The sequence below is a fragment of the Apodemus sylvaticus genome, chromosome 1 (assembly GCF_947179515.1).
Source record: "Apodemus sylvaticus chromosome 1, mApoSyl1.1, whole genome shotgun sequence".
NCBI classification, from domain to species: domain Eukaryota; kingdom Metazoa; phylum Chordata; class Mammalia; order Rodentia; family Muridae; genus Apodemus; species Apodemus sylvaticus.
In genome coordinates this window covers 62,894,307-62,906,664 of record NC_067472.1, presented here as the reverse complement: position 1 = coordinate 62,906,664, position 12,358 = coordinate 62,894,307, and the positions used below count along the sequence as shown (strand labels likewise).

At 43.6% G+C, this 12,358-nt stretch overlaps 1 long non-coding RNA gene across 1 annotated transcript; it reads left to right on the top strand.

Moving 5' to 3' along the window:
- Nucleotides 1-3,328: 3,328 nt before the first annotated feature.
- Nucleotides 3,329-11,825, top strand: LOC127693838 (uncharacterized). Its single transcript, XR_007979758.1, has 2 exons — nucleotides 3,329-3,377; nucleotides 11,417-11,825. It is a non-coding gene; the product is annotated as an uncharacterized LOC127693838 (long non-coding RNA).
- The last annotated feature ends 533 nt before the right edge of the window (nucleotides 11,826-12,358 follow it).

Genomic DNA, 12,358 nt, shown 5'->3' with positions numbered 1-12,358 from the left:
CACTTATATAGGGTTTGATGCCAGAGAGTCGATTTGTGCCCAACGCCCTGCAAGAGTCTTTAACAGACCTGTCAGTTTTCAATCCAGGTGAACCTGGGTGGAGACAACCAGTCTGTTGGTTGGTCAAGAGTTAGAAGTAAAACAGGATTAACTTGTCTGCTGATGTCCCAACTTATCTAATTCAGTTGCAAATTTGCAACTTTCAGACACAAAGCCTGGCTTCCCATTGTGGGGAAAGTGGCTTTGAGAATCAACAGAGGCTGTTACTTCTCAGGAAGAGTGGAGACAGACTATATTCTAAATTAACTCAGCTGGCTGATAAAGAGTATTAGCCATCTTCGTAATTGGAATCTCCAATATTGGATTTATTTCTAGACCAGTCCATGATTGAGTCAGAATAACTGATCACATTAAAGTAAAGAAAAGTTATTATAACTCCTCCTTTAGATTAATTTTTCTAAGTCAGTTTTAACAGTCTCCATGTTCTCTGTCACACAAGGTCTAAAAGCTTGAAGCAAGGCAGTTTAACTAATCTGGGACATAGGCAAATAAAGTCGCCATTGTCAGGGCACTCAGCAAGTTCACAGGTTGGCATTATATTCAGCATGCCACACCAATCACTCTGGCAGCTAGCATGCTTCTGCAGCATTCTGCAGCATTCTGCAGGAAAAAACACAAACAAGCCTTCTTCCCCATCTCACATACCTGATCAGGATCATGCCATCTGCCAATAAGTGGATCCTTCCATCTCACCTAGGCATGAGCATGCCTAGTTCTAGAAAGCTATAGACACTCAGCAAGGAGTTCCTTGCCATCCAAATTTTAAAATTTTCTTAAAAATATGCAAGTATGATTTAAATAATATATGCACAGGGATATAATGTCCCCATTTTTGTTTTTTCTAAACATATTGTTTTAAAAGTTCACAATATCTTGTTCTTGAGAATTATAAAGAATTAAATTGTTGTTAAATTGATGTCAAAACATCTCAAATGTTTGATGGCTGTAATAAATAGCCAGTTCCATTATCTGTTTTAATCTAAGTTGGAACACCAAGCATAGAAATAATGTAGGCAATGACTATGCAAACATAGAAAAGAAATGTAGCATTTTTAGTTGCTTTTCCTCTTAGAGCAGTTGCAACTAGAAAGACTGAAAATGTATCATTAGTCACATGCACATATTTTAATTTTCTAAAATGAGAAATATGAGTACCATTTATTTGTAATAATTGATAAAGTCCTCTAGAATTAACACTATTATGTGGTACAGGTAGAAATCGAGGACATCAAAACAAGTCTTTACAATTTGATGTGCACATTTTCTAAAATTATAAAATTATTAAGCATACTATAGCTGTCTTCAAACACACCAGAAGAGGGTGTCAGATCCCATTACAGACAGTTGTGAGCTCAGCCTTTAATGGCCGAGCCATCTTTCCATCCCCTGGCTGAGCTCTTAAATGTCCAGAAGACAGACATTTGAAGAAACAGTACCTTTTCTTAACTTGAGTTGTATTTGCATAAATAATTGTAAAATTTAAGAATTAGCAGTATCTAAAAAGGGAACAATTTCAAGCATTTGTAATCTATGATATATATATATATATATACATACACAAACACAAATATATGTATGTATGTATATATACATATATATGTATATACATATAGGCTATCAGTATACAAAAAAGCTTGATTTTTAAAATGTTAAAACGCTGCTATAGTACCCAAGTCAATTATCTGTGCTGAAGCAGAGGGAAATACAAAAGAATAAACATGTGGTCTAATTACATGAGCTTCATTCTTTGTGGGATGCATGTATAAATATATAGGAAATACAACAGCATGCATGGAAGTAAATTTTAACAACTTATCGTTTGGATGACCATTATCAATTTTGCCTAAAAGTCTGGCCATCCAATAGGTCAACTATCAGTACTCTGCAATGACCAATTTGATTGCCATTTGATTTTTTTTTTTTTTGATTTGGATTTTCGAGACAGGGTTTCTCTGTATAGTCCTGGTTGTCCGGGACCTCACTCTGTAGACCAGGCTGGCCTCGAACTGAGAAATCCGCCTGCCTCTGCCTCCAGAGTGCTGGGATTACAGGTGTGTGCCACCACCGCCTGACATTTCATCAGGTTCTTAAGACATTCCTTTTAAAATACTTTTATGATTTTATCTTACAGCACTTTAATTAACACACCAATATCTTTATTGGAGGATGTTAAAACTTTACTTGGAGATGAAAAAAGGTGATTTTATATTAATGTTCTCTTTTCCAAGGAATACTGTGAACACATACTGATTACAGTAGCCTTTTCTACTATCTGTAAGGTTATTTGTCTTTCACTAATTAACTTGCATCTCTCTTGAGAACAGCAGAGGCTTAAGTCCTCCTGTGGCAAGCTTCAGGTGACCTTAATATATAAGATAAGGCCAATTAATATATCCTAACAAGGTTTGAAAATCATTTAGAGTAAGCAAATTATCTTTTATTTGAATTATCAGTGTCAATTTGTTTAGGATATAATTGATACATTACCTTTAAATCTATTCTGGAGCAACAACTACTTAAATTTTAAAGCCCACTGTTAAGAGCAAGGGCCTGTAATAAAATTTTATGAATGATATACACTGACAGATTTAAAATCCTAGCTTCTTATATTGAAGCAGAGACAAAACATTTTTTCTCAAAAAAGGTAAGGCTATCAGCCATTTCTTGAGGAAAAACTTTCTAATGAAATTGCTTTATTGGTTCTTTTTTTTTGTTTGTTTGTTTTTGTTTTTTTTGAGACAGGGTTTCTCTGTGTAGCTCTGCTGTCCTGGAACTCACTCTGTAGACCAGGCTGGCCTCGAAATCAGAAATCTGCCTGCATTTGCCTCCTAGGTGCTGGGATTAAAGGCATGTGCCACCAAGGCCTGACACTTTATTGGTTCTTTAAAGTTAGCTCATTAGAAGCAAATGCTTTTACATTTATCAGTATGTAAAGCAAAAATAACCTTTTAAATCCAAAATAATTTTGTGTGGAGTAGACAGTCCAGATTTTAATGCCTTCATAAGTTGTACATAGCCTTATTAATCTTTCATAGATCTGTCTTTTAAACCACACCTGGACAAATCTGTTGAGAATGTTGTTTTGGCCGGAAACTCCCTAGAAGGGGGTTGTACCTCACCAGCCTCCATGGAGGCAGCTCAGAGCTTTGCATTAACTCAGATGTAAACATTTTCTAATCTGAGCCTGTTGTCCGAGGCCAGGCCAAACACCCATCTGTCCAGCAGGGCAGCAGCCTGCAACCAGACCCCATTGTAGGAAGGTCAAATTGTTGGGGTTTTGTCTAAGCTCCACCCCACACCTACCTGGCAATAGCCAGGTATGCCCCGCCCCAGAGATCTGGCTCACTATAAGAGGGGCTACTTGCTCCTCCCCTCTCTCTTTGCTCTCCGCTCTCCCACATACTCTCACCTCTCTGCCCCTGGGGCTCTTCCCCCCCCCCCACGTGGTCATGGCCGGCCTCCACTCTCTCCACTCTCTCCACTCCCTCTCCCTCCCTCTCTCTCTCTCTCTCTCTCTCTCTCTCTCTCTCTCTCTCTACCTCTCTCTCTCTACCACTAACTCCCATCCCCTATTCTGAATAAACTCTATACTATACCATGTCTGTGTGTGTGGTCCCTCAGGGGCAGAGGTGCCCAGGCAAGGGCCCGCCTGGACACCTTCCCCCACGCCACCTAGCCCCACTCACCTAACGCCCTATACTCCCCCCTTTAAGCTCCTGCCGAAAGTCCTCCACCTAACCTCATGAATCCTTCATTGGTGCGTTTGGCCAGGAACGAAAAACAACACGGGATATTAAGCATCTTCCACCAATGGGTAAGTCTTACACCTCCACTGGTCAGAGCAATAGTCTCTGCACTTCCTGCGTTTCCCTGCAGGACCGCGCTGTTCTGTCGTTCCTTCCCGGTGGAACTCTGCGGCGTGCAGTGGCAATGCCCCGCGCAGCGAGTGCCACCGGGCTCGGCTAATTAATTCACTCCTGCATCTTATTACTGGTTCCTTGTTTTCCCTCGTGCTGGCTTGGCGGCCCGTGGGGCTCATGGCGCGCTGGCCACGGTTGCGGTTGTTCCCACCGGCCTCACGCGAACCTTCCTGTTCCCCGCTGCCAAGCCCTGGCCTTGGCTCTGGCTGCCAGAGCGGGCGCTGCCGCTGCCGCCCCCGCCCCCGCCGTGAGCCCCGAACCCGCAGCCCATGCCAGACCCCCTCTCTCACCAGAACTGCTGCCGAAGCTGCCACCGCTGCTTCTGCAGCAGCTTCGCCCCTCCCAAGCCGTTGCTAGGATACGAAACAAGCTACTTCCCAGCCACTACCTAACTTCCTACTTCTGCTGCTGACAGGAAGTTCCGCCCCGCTCATGCGTGATCACTGATGCCTCCTCGGCTCTCCGAGTCCACCGCAGCAAGCCTATACTTTTTTCCTGTGGCTGTGCCCCACCCCCCACCACCATACTGTCCCACTCTGTTGGCTACAGCGCAAATTTCTAGGGCCTTTACCTACAAAAGCCTAGCCACAGCCCACGTCCCCATCAATTCTACTACCCGATTCTCTCACAGCTCTATGGCTTCTCCCTACCACCCTGTCTTCCCTCTTCTACACTGTTTGGTCTCCCAATGTCCTCTACTGTTACTGCAGTCCATGACTGGTCTTGCAGCCATGCACAGGCAGGTGAAGCAAGGTTGGGGGACCGGGTCCCACAGCCAAGTGGTCCACAGGTCCACACTGGATTCCACGTTCCCTGATATCGGATTGCACTTCCTGAGCAAACACCATCGGCCTAAAAAGGTAAGGTCTTTTGGTTGGCTGGATGGTTTCTTAAGTTCAGAAGGGATCTGGCCAGTCTTTTCTGGAGCTAGGTGCCGCCCGAGCTAACACTCGTTTTACGACACTCACAACTCCAGGTGTCTCCTACTCCAGAAGTATTCCTGAGTCTCCCCCCATTGGCTTCCAGCCGTTCACTCAAACCCTGGCCAGGCGGGATACTTCTTCCGGCTTTTGCCTCAGCTCCCAGGGGCCCTCACGACGGTCTGGACCCTCTGGCTTAGCTGCCGTTATTTGTTATAAACACTCTTCGGGACGCCGATTGTGTAATAACAATGCCCCCACCCACCTGATGAGTAATAGTGTCTTCGCCGGTACCTCCAGGCACCCCACTGGGATGCCTCCTGGAAAATCTCAAGTCTCTAAACTAATAAACCTCTGCAATAAGGTCTAGACTCAATAATTCAAAATGGCCACCTAATGACACCCTAGATCCAATTGTTTTAAGGGATCTTAATACATATTGTCAGCAATCCGGCAAATGGGACCAAATCCTGTAAGTTCAAGCTTTTATCTATCTCCGGTCTAAGCCTTCTCTTTGCACTGCCTGCTCCCCATCTGTGTTCCCACACCCTTAGCTCATTTGCTCCTATAGCCTGCATGCTCAAGTTGATGTTAACAAGCCTAAATCTGCCTAGACACCACAATTTTATCCATTGCTGCCAGCTTTCTTTCTGTGATCCTAGCATCTTTACTAACCAAGGCAATATACTTTCCTCTACCTATACAACCTGTCAAAGCTACTTAAGATTTCCATTCCTAGACTCTCTTTAACTATTGCTCTCCTATCTTGCGCTCAATCTTGTCAGAAGTTTGTTATTAGATTTAAGACAGACAGAATTCCCAAAGGCCTGACGGTTTCTCCCAGGAGGTCTCAGAAGAAAGATGGACACCGCCACAGGATGCTGCCTGTAAGTGCAGTGGACAAAACCAGATACCTTGAGTCAAATGACTTAGCTAAACAAAGGTAAGCCATTTCTCATGTCATGGGTATCCATTCTGTGGCGATCCACACCATTCGCCATTACAAGATGGCGCTGAGGAGTGTGGTAAACATCTCATTTTGGCCTTTGTCCCAGCACAAGTCTGCCCGGCAACAGCAAGCAGCCTATCCCAACCCGACTAGCTTATCTACAAGGGAAAGTCCCTGTCCTGCCTATATATGCCGCTCCCTTTTCCTTCTCCCTTGCCCCTCATCTTCAACTCTCCATTAACCAATCGGTACTCCAATAAAAGTGTGATCAGAGAAGAATCCTCGTGTCGGTGGTCTTCTTCCCTGCTGGTCAGGGGGCTCGCCACAGCTGGTGCTGAAACCTGGGAAGTAGGTCCAGTGGACACGTCTGAGGGGCCGAAGAAGGATTCAGAACTCTACACATGGAGTGAGTAAGTCTCCCCAGGTAAGTAGTATGTGGCTCGGCTACCCTGCTGACCCTTTGATGTTTGCTGGATTTTTTCTCTGTGCAGTCGTGGTGATTCTTCTGTGTTACTGAAGGTATCACCGCGCACAGTAGAAACCATAGTGAAGGATATTGATAAGGCAGCGCCTTGGTTCGCTGTTTCGGGCGATCTTAACCTCGGCTGCTGGGAAAAGCTAGGAAAAGACCTTGAAAGAGCAAAACAGGAGGATAGAATTGGCCGAGGATCAATTCCTTTATGGAAGCTGGTCCATTCGTGCCTCAAGGACAGTAAGAACATGGAGCTGATTAAGCAGGGGCGCAAAGTCTTGGCTTCGCACCAGGATAGTCTCTCGGAAGCGGAGTCAAGAGGGGAGGAAGACAGGCCTGCAAAATTACAACAGAAATAAAAGGGAAAAGAAAAAGAAAATAAAACCAGGGGAAGGTAAAAAGGAACCCCTGTATCCAGTACTGGAAAAGTTTGCTAACTTAGAAAAACACAAAAAGGGAAGCGCGCAAAAAGAAAAAAAGTTGTGAAAGTAAAAGTAAAAGAGATACAAAAAGAGGAAAATATGTCGACAAAAGAAAAAGCAGTTGTGCCCCGGGGGATGAAGTACAAGTCACCCGAGAGAATACTTTGTATATGTTTAAAGAAAATAAATAGCCTTAGATCTGGCTAGCAGTGACTCTGAGCAGAAGTTGTCAGAGTCGGGAGGAGGAAGAGTTAAAAGAGGAAGCAGCTAAATAGGAAAAATGATATGGGCCTGGGAGGATAGCCACTGTCCCTGCCTTATACTAAGGAGAGTGTGGCTAGTTAGCCTCGCCCTGCAGATTAAGGCAGACCAGGGGTGGGGAAGTTCGCAAAAGGAAAGAGGATTTACATAGTAATAAACAAAAAACAAACTTCACAGTTAAGTGAGAATTACAAGAAAGTTCACAACCCTACTTTTAAAGCAGCTTTTGCTAGCCTGCACGGTTATTTGGGAGAGCAAGAGCTTGCTTTAAGTATGGCCCTCTCAAAGGAGCTCCACGGAGAGCTAGATCACACCTGAGGAATTTCTGCAGCCTACTCGAGCTAAATTCTCTAGAAGAAAAATTATACTTTAAAAGTCAGAGACAGTTAAAACGGCCGGACAAAGAAAATCCTGGGCTCTCCTCCCCTCCTACCTCTCTCTACAAGGTCACTGTGTTTTTCTCTACAAGGTCACTGTGTTTTTCTTCCCTTCTCTGGCAGAACTCCCAGAAGAAAAAGAAGATAAAAGGTTAACTCTTAAAACAAGAGAAAAAGCAGGTTTCTGAAAAGCAGGTTTTCCATGTACAAGACATGGTATTAAAAGGTATAATAATAATAATAATAATAATAATAATAATAATAATAATGGTTAAAAGCTAATTTCAAAACTTTCCAGGAAACAGAAGAAAATGGGAGACGTCCTATTTTCTCTCTGAATCCTAATGGAGATATTCTTAGTTCTGGTTAAAGTATTTGGATCTTTTTGGGACATTAAGTTCCATTTCTGTCTGTTGCCTATTTTTGGTGCACCAAAAACTTGTCTATATGTGTGTCAATTTATGTTGTCTATTGTTTGAGTGGCTGAATGATTGTTGTGTTTATGTTATGTGTTAAAAAGAAAACATAAAATGGTAAAAAGGGGGCGTTATTTACTGGCAGTCCTGTCAGTCTGCAATTTACACAGAAGAAGATGATTAAAGGAGCTTCACATTCTTAACTATGAGTTAAACACAGCTGGAGAAAAAAAGCTACTTTTTAAGAGGCCAGCAGTCTCAAACTTAATGGTTAATTCTCCTGGAAAAATTTCTACCATGGTGATGGTTGGGTTCAAGGTGTTTTATTCCCCTGAAATTACAGCTGGAAAAATATATATATTTGGTTTAAATTAATGAGATTTGTGTAATTGCTTCATCCTTATTCCTAATTGGTCTTAAAGGTATAAATGTTTTACATGCCTTGACTATAGAATATTGACTCATAAGTTATTGGACATGATTTAAAAGAAAATATAGTGGTAACAAAAGGTAAGTTTTAAACTGATAATTTAGGGTTAAAGCTATCTTAAGCAACATGTGGCATGACAGAAGCCAAGAAATACAGGTTTCTAAGATATTTCTAAATTGATATAATGTTTTATGTGATTCTTATCCTAGAACTCAGATTTATAAAAATAAAATTTAAAATAATGTCTCTTCAATAAGTTACACTGTCATACAATCAAACACACAAGCTGATGGACAAACTTTGCAATATGAAAATAATGTGTCTGCTATTATTTTAAAGAGAAAAGATTGTTTAAAACTGGGTTTTGCTTTCAAAAATTGTAGTTGTGCTTTAATATTACAAGTTCCTTTTGTTATTTGACCTTCATACAATGGGGTCTGGTTACAGGCTATTCCTTGTAAGATTGATGGGTGTAAGTCTGGCCTTATCTTACAGGCTTCACATAGAGAGTTCTGGCCAAAAGAATATTTTTAACAGATTCACACAGATGTGGTTCAAAATAAAGTTTCAAACTTAGATCTATAAAACATTAATAAGGCTGTATAGAAATTATAAAGGCATTAAAATTTGGCCTTGGATTCACACTAAATATTAACACAGGAGGCTAGAGTAGCCCTCAACAGAGTAAAACAAGGCTTACAAGACACAGTGTTGTTTCGATACAAAGAAAAGGAGAAAATTGCTTTCTGCATTTTGTCTACCTTTTTGCAGCCTACAGGCCTGCTATGGCAAGAAGGTCCCTTGTTGTGGGTACATCCTAAAGCCTCACCAGCAAAATCTATTGATCATTACTCTACTGCAATTGCTAAATTGGCCCTTCTAGAGATACAACAATGCCTACAGTTTTTTGAGAAGAATCTTACATCACTGATTATTCCCTATACTGCCTCTCAGGTGCAGATTTTGTGCAGAACAATTAATGATTGGGTCATATTGCACTGCTGTTTTGATGGATTAATAGATAATCATTATCCTAGACATCCTTTGCTTTCATATTTTAAGGAACATCCTGTGGTGGCTGACTCACCTGATACATGCCAGTGAAAATTATTTTGGTTTTTTCTCGCACTTGGCCAATACCGGTGCCTGTGCATAATGAGTCTAATGTTTTTTCCAATTCTTCTCAGTTCCCCCAAGCCTGGATCAGTCTCTATAAAGACATATGAGGCTTTGCACTTCTAGGAATGGATGGGGGTGAGAATGCTTGGCTTGACTGTCTGCCGCGGGCTGGTATTACTGCTATAGTTGGTCTGTAAGCTCAGAACCCAAAGCAAATGAGACAAAGTGGTCATTGCGCAGGCACTTGCGGCTCTGGAGAATGGAACCTCCGCAGAAGTATGGCTGCCTATCCTGAGGCAATAGAAAGCTGGTCCAAACAGCTCTTGCACGCCTGGAGTTTAGCTCATTGCACATGGCAGAGTGTCTGGACTAGCGCCTGGGAAGGTTGTTGAACGAGGTATCGCATGGAGGTTAAAATTACCTCCAGGAGGCATATCGTCCAGCATAGGGGTTGCCTGCCCAAGTCTCCCCTCTCCCAAGAAAACGGCAGAGGACAGGTCGAGGATACCCCGGATGTGGCAAGGAGTCTAGGGGATATCCCCGTACATGGTCTAACATGATTTAATTACCAACAGGGAGGGACGATCTCTGTCTCCACCTTCTAACCAGGTTACCTGTTAGCCCTCATAGCACAAAATGGCGCCTACTTCCTGTTTTTGTTGAGCCAAATACAGGCCGAGTGCACATGCATGCCCACCACTGAGTCTCTGCCTATGGGGTGATGAGTCACAGCCAACCAGGGTATGCCACGTCTAAGGCGGGAGAATTTTTTGTTCTGGCCTTCTGGCCTAGTACCTTGTTCAAACAAAAGAAAAGGGGGAAGTGTGGCGATCCACACCATTCGCCATTACAAGATGGCGCCGAGGAGTGTGGTAAACATCTCATTTTGGCCTTTGTCCCAGCACAAGTCTGCCCGGCAACAGCAAGCAGCCTATCCCAACCCAACTAGCTTATCTACAAGGGAAAGTCCCTGTCCTGCCTATATATGTCGCTCCCTTTTCCTTCTCCCTCGCCCCTCATCTTCAACTCTCCATTAACCAATCGGTACTCCAATAAAAGTGTGATCAGAGAAGAATCCTCGTGTCGGTGGTCTTCTTCCCTGCTGGTCAGGGGGCTCGCCACACATTCCACAGAGAAAAGCTGTGCATCTTCTGTGTTTGAAAGCCAGACTGACAGCCAAAGCCGCCATGGAGACCAGAGACCACAAAGAACTGCTGGCCACTGGAATCTATCATTCTTTAATAATATAACTGCTAAGTTATTTATTCCTCAGACTTCTGACTACATTGACAGCTAGACAGTTATCTCCTTACCTAAACTCTGTTTCCATTAAATGATTCATATTTCCTCTTCTTGCTCTGTCACTGTCCCAACCTTCAATTCTATTCCTTCGGATCCACAAAGGCTCATCTTAAAGTCTGTTCATGTGGTTAACTCATGTTGTTATCTCTTTAATAAACTTGTTAGCTACAGGAAACCTACCCAGATCTACTGCTCATGGACCAAGTAGGCTCCATCCAGATAAGTACATCTGCCCAAGTTTCCACTTTACTACCTTTCCAAAGGGTGGGATTCCTCTGGGTTTCAATTGTACATCTTAAGAAAATTTTCCTTTCACCCAAATGTACTTAGTCTTATTCCCTAACTATACTAATGTGTTACAACATCTTGTTAAGTCCAGGCCCTTGCCATATCCAGGACAGCTCCAGAGAAGCAACCTTCAGATGCTCCAATCTCTTCTCAGCTTCTCCAGACGCAGACAGCTTCTACTGGACCTGTTCTCCTGACCTATCTTCAAATGGCTCTACAAACCCTGGACAGCAAAGAAGCAGCCAGTCCTCCTGAGACTGGACAATCACCCCCCCATACCCCTTTCTCTAGGTTCTCCAGAGACACGCCACCCCAATGTCAGCATGAAGCAGTCAGATCACAACAACGACCCTATTCCTGCTTCGCCGTATTCGCTGTCACTTCTTTTCTTTTTTCTTTTTCTTTTATTAATTAACCAAACATTGGGGAATGTTGGGGTTTTGTCTAAGCTCCACCCCACACATACCTGGCAATAGCCAGGTATGCCCCGCCCCAGCGATCTGGCCCACTATAAGAGGGGCTACTTGCTCCTCCTCTCTCTCTTTGCTCTCCGCTCTCCCACATACTCTCACCTCTCTGCCCCTGGGGCTCTTCCCCCCCCCCACGTGATCATGGCCAGCCTCCACTCTCTCCACTCTCTCCACTCTCTCCACTCTCTCTCTCTCTCTCTCTCTCTCTCTCTCTCTCTCTCTCTCTCTCTACCTCTCTCTCTCTACCTCTCTCTCTACCACTAACTCCCATCCCCTATTCTGAATAAACTCTATTCTATACCATGTCTGTGTGTGTGTGGTCACTCAGGGGCAGAGGTGCCCAGGCAAGGGCCCGCCTGGACACCTTCCCCCATGCCGCCTAGCCCCACTCACCTAACCCCTATACTCCCCCCTTTAAGCCCCTTCATCATCCTGCTGCCGAAAGTCCTCTACCTAACCTCAGAATCCTTCATCCAGAAGTAACCCTGACTCCTTCACAAATAACAAAAGGAACCTGTTTTTTGAGGGTCCCAGTAATATTCTACTAGCTGTTTTTAGTAGCCTTATCTACAAATTATTGAAACAAGTTAAACGGAGCCTGTTTGATACCAAATAAATTCCCACAGAGATCTCCTTTTCAACCTTGGGGGCTTAAATTTTGCTTCTACCACCGTAGCCAATATGTTAGATTCTGTCTAAGCTCCACCTCACACTTACCTGGCAATAGCCAGGTATGCCTTGCACCATACACCTGGCCCACTATAAAAGGGGCTACTTGCCCCTTCTCTCTCTCTCTCTCCCTCTCTCTCTCTCTCTCTCTCTCTCTCTCTCTCTCTCTCTCTCTCTCTCTCCTTCTCCCCACCTCCATCACACTCTGACTTCTCTGCCCCTTGGGCTCTCCTCCCCCCCCTCTCTCCACATGGTCATTGCTGGTGTCCACTCCTCCAATTCT